At 56.6% G+C, this 9,214-nt stretch overlaps 1 long non-coding RNA gene across 1 annotated transcript; it reads right to left on the minus strand.

Annotated features, from left to right (window-relative positions):
* Nucleotides 1–1,653: 1,653 nt before the first annotated feature.
* LOC133264400 (uncharacterized) lies at nucleotides 1,654–7,903 on the minus strand. The gene is made up of 3 exons (XR_009741641.1): nucleotides 7,783–7,903; nucleotides 4,548–4,668; nucleotides 1,654–1,782 (listed from the first exon to the last, which is right to left on the minus strand). It is a non-coding gene; the product is annotated as an uncharacterized LOC133264400 (long non-coding RNA).
* Nucleotides 7,904–9,214: the final 1,311 nt, after the last annotated feature.

Consider the following 9,214-nt stretch of genomic DNA (forward strand, 5'->3'; position numbering starts at 1 on the left):
CCATAGACCCCTATACCCCCCCATAGACCCCTATAGCCCCCCCATAGACCCCTATAGCTCCCCATAGACCCCTATAGCTCCCCATAGACCCCTATAGCCCCCCATAGACCCCTATAGGCCCCCCCATAGACCCCTATAGCCCCCCATAGAACCCCTATAGCCCCCCATAGACCCCTATAGCCCCCCCATAGACCCCTATAGGGCCACTGCAGCCTCCTCCATGGGTGCCCCCCAAGTCTATGGGTCCCACCCCTCCCATACACCCCCCCCCCATAGGCCCTCCACCCCATAGCCCCCTATACCCCCCATATACCCCTAGAGATCCCCCCCCATAGCCCCCTATACCCCCCCATATAGCCCTATAGATCCCCCCCCCATAGCCCCCTATACCCATCCCATATAACCCTATAGGCCCTCCACCCTATAGCCCCCTACCCCACAGACCCCTACAGCCCCCCATAGCCCCCTATAGGTCCCCCCCATACACCCCTATAGGCCCTCCACCCCATAGCCCCCTATAAACCCCCCATAGCCCCCTACCCCACAGAGCCCTATAGGCCCCCCATAGCCCCCTATAGGTCCCCCCCCATAGCCCCCCATAGACACCACTTACATACCCCTATATGCCCCCCCATAGCACCCTACAGGACCCTCCCCATAGCCCCCTATAGGTCCCCCCCATAGCCCCCTATAGGTCCCCCCCCCATAGCCCCCTATGGGGCGCACCCACATACCCCTATATGGCCCCCCATAGCCCCCTATAGCGTCCCCACCCCACAGACCCCCACAGCCCCCCCATAGGTCCCCCCCATAGCCCCCTATAGGGCGCACCCACATACCCCTATATGCCCCCCCATAGGTTCCCCCCCATAGCCCCCTATAGGTTGCACCCACATACCCCTATATGCCCCCCCCATAGCCCCTTATAGGTCCCCCCCAGCCCCATAGCCCCCCATAGCCCCCTATAGGTCCCCCCCATAGCCCCCTATAAGGTGCACCCACATACCCCTATATGCCCCCCCATAGGTTCCCCCCCATAGCCCCCTATAGGTTGCACCCACATACCCCTATATGCCCCCCCCATAGCCCCTTATAGGTCCCCCCCAGCCCCATAGCCCCCCATAGCCCCCTATAGGTCCCCCCCATAGCCCCCTATAGGTTGCACCCACATACCCCTATATGCCCCCCATAGCCCCCTATAGGTCCCCCCCATAGCCCCCTATAGGTTGCACCCACATACCCCTATATGCCCCCCATAGCCCCCTATAGGTCCCCCCCATAGCCCCCTATGGGGCGCACCCACATACCCCTATATACCCCCCCATACCCCCCTATAGGTCCCCCCCATAGCCCCCTATGGGGCGCACCCACATACCCCTATATGCCCCTTCATACCCCCCTATAGGTCCCCCCCATAGACCCCACTTACATACCCCTATATGCCCCCCATACCCCCCTATAGGTCCCCCCCAGCCCCATAGCCCCCCATAGCCCCCTATAGGTCCCCCCCCATAGCCCCCCATAGACCCCACTTACATACCCCTATATACCCCCCCATACCCCCCTATAGGTCCCCCCCAGCCCCATAGCCCCCCATACCCCCCCCCCCATTTGCGCCCCACAGACCCCACAGATGCCGCTGCCACGGGGTCTCCTTTACTTCAGGGGGGGGGCAGGAGTGGGGCCAGGAGCCGCAGGGCCCCAAGCCCCAGCCCCACAGCGCCCAGCGCCCGCAGCCCCAGCGCCCCCCAGGGCCCCAGCCCCAGCGCCTGCCCCGCCCACCTGTGACGTCACAGAGAGGGGAGGGGGGGGGGAAGGGGGCGGGGCGTCAGATACGCCCCTCCCCTTCCATTCATCCCCATTGAACAGCCCCCATTCAACCCAGCCCCATTGATCCCCCCATTCAACCCAGCCCCATTGAGCCCTATTAGACCCAGCCCCATTGAACCCAGCCCCATTGATCCCTATTAGACCCAGCCCCATTGAACCCAGCCCCATTGATCCCTATTAGACCCAGCCCCATTGAACCCAGCCCCATTGATCCCCCCATTCAACCCAGCCCCATTGAGCCCTATTAGACCCAGCCCCATTGAACCCAGCCCCATTGATCCCCATTGATCCCCCCATTCAACCCAGCCCCATTGAGCCCTATTAGACCCAGCCCCATTCAACCCAGCCCCATTGATCCCCCCATTCAACCCAGCCCCATTGATCCTTATTAGACCCAGCCCCATTCAACCCAGCCCCATTCATCCCCATTGACCCAGCCCCATTGAACCCCCCCATTGAACCCAGCCCCATTTGTCCCTATGGAACCCCAGCCCCATTCAACCCCATTGATCCCCCCATTCATCCCTATTAGACCGCAACCCCATTCATCCCCATTGAACCCCCCATTCAACCCAGCCCCATTCATCCCTATTAGACCCCAGCCCCATTGAACCCAGCCCCATTCATCCCTATGGAACTCCAGCCCCATTGAACCCAGCCCCATTCATCCCCATTAGACCCCAGCCCCATTCATCCCCCCCATTCATCCCCATTGACCCCCCATTGATCCCTATTGAACCCCCCCGTTCATGCCCATTGAACCCCAGCCCCATTCATCCCCATTGATCCCCCCATTCACCCCCATTGATCCCCAGCCCCATTCATCCCCATTGATCCCCCCATTCATCCCCATTGAACCCCAGCCCCATTCATCCCCATTGATCCCCCCATTCATCCCCATTGATCCCCCCATTCATCCCCATTGAACCCCAGCCCCATTCACCCCCATTGATCCCCCCATTCACCCCCATTGAACCCCAGCCCCATTCACACCCATTGATCCCCAGCCCCATTCACCCCCATTGAACCCCAGCCCCATTCATCCCCATTGATCCCCCCCAATGATCCCCATTGAATCCCAGCCCCATTCATCCCCATTGATCCCATTGATCCCCATTGATCCCCAGCCACATTCATCCCCATTGAACCCCAGCCCCATTCATCCCCATTGATCCCACTGATCCCCATTGAACCCCAGCCCCATTCACCCCCATTGAACCCCAGCCCCATTCATCCCTATTGAACCCCCCTGTTCATCCCCATTGAACCCCAGCCCCATTCATCCCTATTAGACCCCAGCCCCATTGAACCCCCCCATTCATCCCCATTAGACCCCAGCCCCATTGAACCCCCCCATTCATCCCCACTGACCTGCCCCATTGAACCCATTTATCCCCATTGAACCCCCCACTGAAACCCATTGAACCCCCCATTCATCCCCATTGATCCCCCCATTCATCCCCATTAGACCCCAGCCCCATTGAACCCCAGCCCCATTCATCCCCATTGAACCCCCCATTCATCCCCATTAGACCCCAGCCCCATTGAACCCCAGCCCCATTCATCCCCATTGAACACCCCATTCATCCCCATTAGACCCCAGCCCCATTGAACCCCAGCCCCATTCATCCCCATTGAACCCCCCATTCATCCCCATTAGACCCCAGCCCCATTGAACCCCAGCCCCATTCATCCCCATTGAACACCCCATTCATCCCCATTAGACCCCAGCCCCATTGAACCCCAGCCCCATTCATCCCCATTGAACCCCCCATTCATCCCCATTAGACCCCAGCCCCATTGAACCCCAGCCCCATTCATCCCCATTGAACACCCCATTCATCCCCATTAGACCCCAGCCCCATTGAACCCCAGCCCCATTCATCCCCATTGAACCCCCCATTCATCCCCATTAGACCCCAGCCCCATTGAACCCCAGCCCCATTCATCCCCATTGAACCCCCCCATTGATCCCCATTGAACCCCCCACTGAAAGCCATTGAACCCCCCATTCATCCCCATTAGACCCAAGCCCCATTGAACCCCAGCCCCATTCATCCCCATTGATCCCCCCATTCACACCCATTGAACCCCAGCCCCATTCATCCCCATTGAACCCCAGCCCCATTCACCCCCATTGATCCCCCCATTCACCCCCATTGAACCCCAGCCCCATTCATCCCCATTGAACCCCCCCATTCATCCCCATTGAACCCCAGCCCCATTCATCCCCATTGAACCCCCCCATTCATCCCCATTGAACCCCAGCCCCATTCACCCCCATTGATCCCCCCATTGATCCCCATTGAACCCCAGCCCCATTCAGCCCCATTGATCCCCAGCCCCATTCATCCCCATTGATCCCCCCATTGATCCCCATTCATCCCTATTAGACCCCAGCCCCATTGAACCCCAGCCCCATTGATCCCCATTAGACCCCAGCCCCATTCATCCCCATTGAACCCCAGCCCCATTCATCCCCATTGATCCCCCCATTCACCCCCATTGATCCCCAGCCCCATTCATCCCTATTAGACCCCAGCCCCATTCATCCCCATTGATCCCCCCATTCACCCCCATTGAACCCCAGCCCCATTCACCCCCACTGAACCCCCATTCACCCCCACTCCCCCCTCCCATTGGCTCCCTCCAAGCCCCACCCACGCCCATTCCCCGCTCCCATTGGCTGGCTCCCGTTAAGCCCCGCCCCCTTTTACCCGCTCAGGAAGCCCTCATAGGCTGCGGCCAGGAGGAGCCCCCCAGGGGCAGGCGCGAGCGTGGGGGCAGCTCCTGGCGCCCCGAGACCCACAGCAGGGCGGCCGCGGCCACGTGACGAGCCTGGGGGGGGGGGAGGGACCACGTGACCCACACATTGACCCACACATTGACCCACATTGACCCACATTGACCCACACATTGACCCACACATTGACCCACACATTGACCCACACACTGACCCACATTGACCCACACATTGACCCACACATTGACCCACACATTGACCCACATTGACCCACACATTGACCCACACATTGACCCACACATTGACCCACACATTGACCCACATTGACCCACACATTGACCCACACATTGACCCACATTGACCCACACATTGACCCACATTGACCCACACATTGACCCACATATTGACCCACATTGACCCACACATTGACCCACACATTGACCCACACATTGACCCACATTGACCCACACATTGACCCACATTGACCCACACATTGACCCACACATTGACCCACACATTGACCCACATATTGACCCACATTGACCCACACATTGACCCACACATTGACCCACACTGACCCACACACTGACCCACACATTGACCCACACATTGACCCACACATTGACCCACATATTGACCCACACATTGACCCACACTGACCCACACACTGACCCACACATTGACCCACACATTGACCCACACATTGACCCACATTGACCCACATTGACCCACATTGACCCATACATTGACCCACATTGACCCACATTGACCCACATTGACCCACACTGACCCACACACTGACCCACACATTGACCCACACATTGACCCACATTGACCCACACATTGACCCACACATTGACCCACACATTGACCCACATTGACCCACACATTGACCCACACATTGACCCACATTGACCCACACATTGACCCACACATTGACCCACATTGACCCACACATTGACCCACATTGACCCACACATTGACCCACACTGACCCACACATTGACCCACACATTGACCCACACATTGACCCACATATTGACCCACACATTGACCCACACTGACCCCACACACTGACCCACACATTGACCCACACATTGACCCATATTGACCCACATTGACCCACACATTGACCCACATTGACCCACACATTGACCCACACATTGACCCACACATTGACCCACATTGACCCACACATTGACCCACATTGACCCACACATTGACCCACACATTGACCCACACATTGACCCACATTGACCCACACATTGACCCCCCCTCAGTGACCCACACATTGACCCACACACTGACCCACACATTGACCCACATTGACCCACATTGACCCACACATTGACCCACATTGACCCACATTGACCCACACATTGACCCACACTGACCCACACATTGACCCACATTGACCCACACATTGACCCACACATTGACCCACATTGACCCACACATTGACCCACACATTGACCCACATTGACCCACACATTGACCCACATTGACCCACACATTGACCCACACATTGACCCACATATTGACCCACATTGACCCACACATTGACCCACACATTGACCCACACATTGACCCACATTGACCCACACATTGACCCACATTGACCCACACATTGACCCACACATTGACCCACACATTGACCCACATATTGACCCACATTGACCCACACATTGACCCACACATTGACCCACACATTGACCCATACATTGACCCACACATTGACCCACACATTGACCCACACACTGACCCACACATTGACCCCCCCCCACAGTGACCCACACATTGACCCACACATTGACCCACATTGACCCACACATTGACCCACACATTGACCCACACACTGACCCACACATTGACCCCCCCCCACAGTGACCCACACATTGACCCACATATTGACCCACATTGACCCACACATTGACCCCCCCAGTGACCCTCCCATTGACCCACACACTGACCCACACATTGACCCACACATTGACCCCCCCCCACAGTGACCCACACATTGACCCACACACTGACCCACACATTGACCCACACATTGACCCACACATTGACCCCCCCTCAGTGACCCACATATTGACACCCCCCCAGTGACCCTCCCATTGACCCACACATTGACCCCCACATTGACCCCCATTGATTGCATTGACCCCCCCATTGACCCCAATGACCCCCCCCATTGATACCAATGACCCCTCCCAGTCCATCCCAATCCCCCCGCAGTCCCTCCCAATCCCATCCCAGTCCATCCCAGTTCAATCCCAGTCCTTCCCAGTTCAATCCCAGTCCTTCCCAGTTCAATCCCAGTTCAATCCCAGTCCCTCCCAGTTCAATCCCAGTCCCTCCCAGTCCATCCCAGTCCATCCCAGTTCAATCCCAGTCCCTCCCAGTCCATCCCAGTCCCTCCCAGTTCAATCCCAGTCCCTCCCAGTTCAATCCCAGTCCCTCCCAGTTCAATCCCAGTCCATCCCAGTTCAATCCCAGTCCATCCCAGTTCAATCCCAGTTCAATCCCAGTCCCTCCCAGTTCAATCCCAGTCCATCCCAGTTCAATCCCAGTTCAATCCCAGTCCCTCCCAGTTCAATCCCAGTCCATCCCAGTTCAATCCCAGTTCAATCCCAGTCCCTCCCAGTTCAATCCCAGTCCATCCCAGTTCAATCCCAGTCCATCCCAGTTCAATCCCAGTTCAATCCCAGTCCATCCCAGTTCAATCCCAGTCCATCCCAGTTCAATCCCAGTTCAATCCCAGTCCCTCCCAGTTCAATCCCAGTCCATCCCAGTTCAATCCCAGTTCAATCCCAGTCCCTCCCAGTTCAATCCCAGTCCATCCCAGTTCAATCCCAGTCCATCCCAGTTCAATCCCAGTTCAATCCCAGTCCCTCCCAGTTCAATCCCAGTCCATCCCAGTCCATCCCAGTTCAATCCCAGTCCCTCCCAGTTCAATCCCAGTCCATCCCAGTCCATCCCAGTTCAATCCCAGTCCATCCCAGTTCAATCCCAGTCCATCCCAGTTCAATCCCAGTTCAATCCCAGTCCCTCCCAGTTCAATCCCAGTCCATCCCAGTCCATCCCAGTTCAATCCCAGTCCCTCCCAGTTCAATCCCAGTCCATCCCAGTCCATCCCAGTTCAATCCCAGTCCATCCCAGTCCATCCCAGTCCATCCCAGTTCAATCCCAGTCCATCCCAGTGCTCACCAGGCTGATGTTGGAGTCCAGCCCCATCTGCAGGTGCCTCCAGTCGAACTCCACCCCCCGTGCTCCGACCCACAGCGGCACGCACCTGCGCCCACAGGGGACCCCATGGACCCTATAGACCCTATGGGCCCTATAGACCCTATGGACCCTATAGAGCCTATGGGCCCTATAGACCCTATAGACCCTATGGGGCCTATGGACCCTATAGACCCTATAGAGCCTATGGGCCCTATAGACCCTATGGACCCTATAGACCCTATGGACCCTATAGACCCTATGGGCCCTATAGACCCTATGGGCCCTATAGACCCTATGGGCCCTATAGACCCTATGGGCCCTATAGACCCTATGGAGCCTATGGGCCCTATGGACCCTATAGAACCTATGGGCCCTATAGACCCTATAGAGCCTACAAACCTATGGACCCTATAGACCCTATAGAACCTATGGACCCTATAGACCCTATAGAGCCTACAGACCTATAGAGCCTATGGACCCTATAGAGCCTATGGACCCTATGGACCCCATGGACCCTATAGAGCCTATGGGCCCTATAGAACCTATAGAGCCTATGGACCCTATAGACCCTATGGACCCAATGGAGCCTATGGGCCCTATGGACCCTATAGAGCCTATGGACCCCATGGACCCTATGGACCCTATAGAGCCTATGGACCCTATAGAGCCTATGGGCCCTATGGACCCTATAGACCCTATGGACCCTATAGAGCCTATGGACCCTACAGACCTATGGACCCTATATTGCCTATGGACCCTATAGACCCTATGGACCCCATGGACCCTATAGAGCCTATGGGCCCTATGGACCCTATAGAACCTATAGACCCTATGGACCCCATGGACCCTATAGAGCCTATAGACCCTATGGACCCTATAGACCCTATGGAGCCTGTAGACCCTATGGACCCTATAGAGCCTATAGAGCCTATAGAATCTATAGAACCTATAGAGCCTATGGCCCCTATAGACCCTATGGATCCCATGGACCCTGTAGAGCCTATAGACCATATAGAGCCTATGGACCCTATAGAACCTATAGACCCTATGGACCCCATGGACCCTATAGACCCTATGGATCCTATGGACCCTATACAGCCTATGGACCCTATAGAGCCTATAGACCCTATGGAGCCTATGGACCCTATAAAGCTTATGGACCCTATAGAACCTATAGACCCTATGGACCCCATGGACCCTATAAAGCCTATGGATCCTATAGAGCCTATAGACCCTATGGAGCCTATGGACCCTATAGAACCTATAGACCCTATGGACCCCATGGACCCTAAAGACCCTATAGAACCTATAGACCCTATGGACTCTATAGAGCCTACGGACCCTATGGACCTTGTAGAACCTATGCACTCTACAGAGCCTATACACCCTATGGACCTTGTAGAGTCTATGGATC

This window comes from Pezoporus flaviventris, unplaced genomic scaffold, assembly GCF_033815535.1.
Source record: "Pezoporus flaviventris isolate CSIRO_AGI_PZ_B2104156 unplaced genomic scaffold, CSIRO_AGI_Pfla_v1 ptg000827l, whole genome shotgun sequence".
Taxonomy (NCBI): domain Eukaryota; kingdom Metazoa; phylum Chordata; class Aves; order Psittaciformes; family Psittacidae; genus Pezoporus; species Pezoporus flaviventris.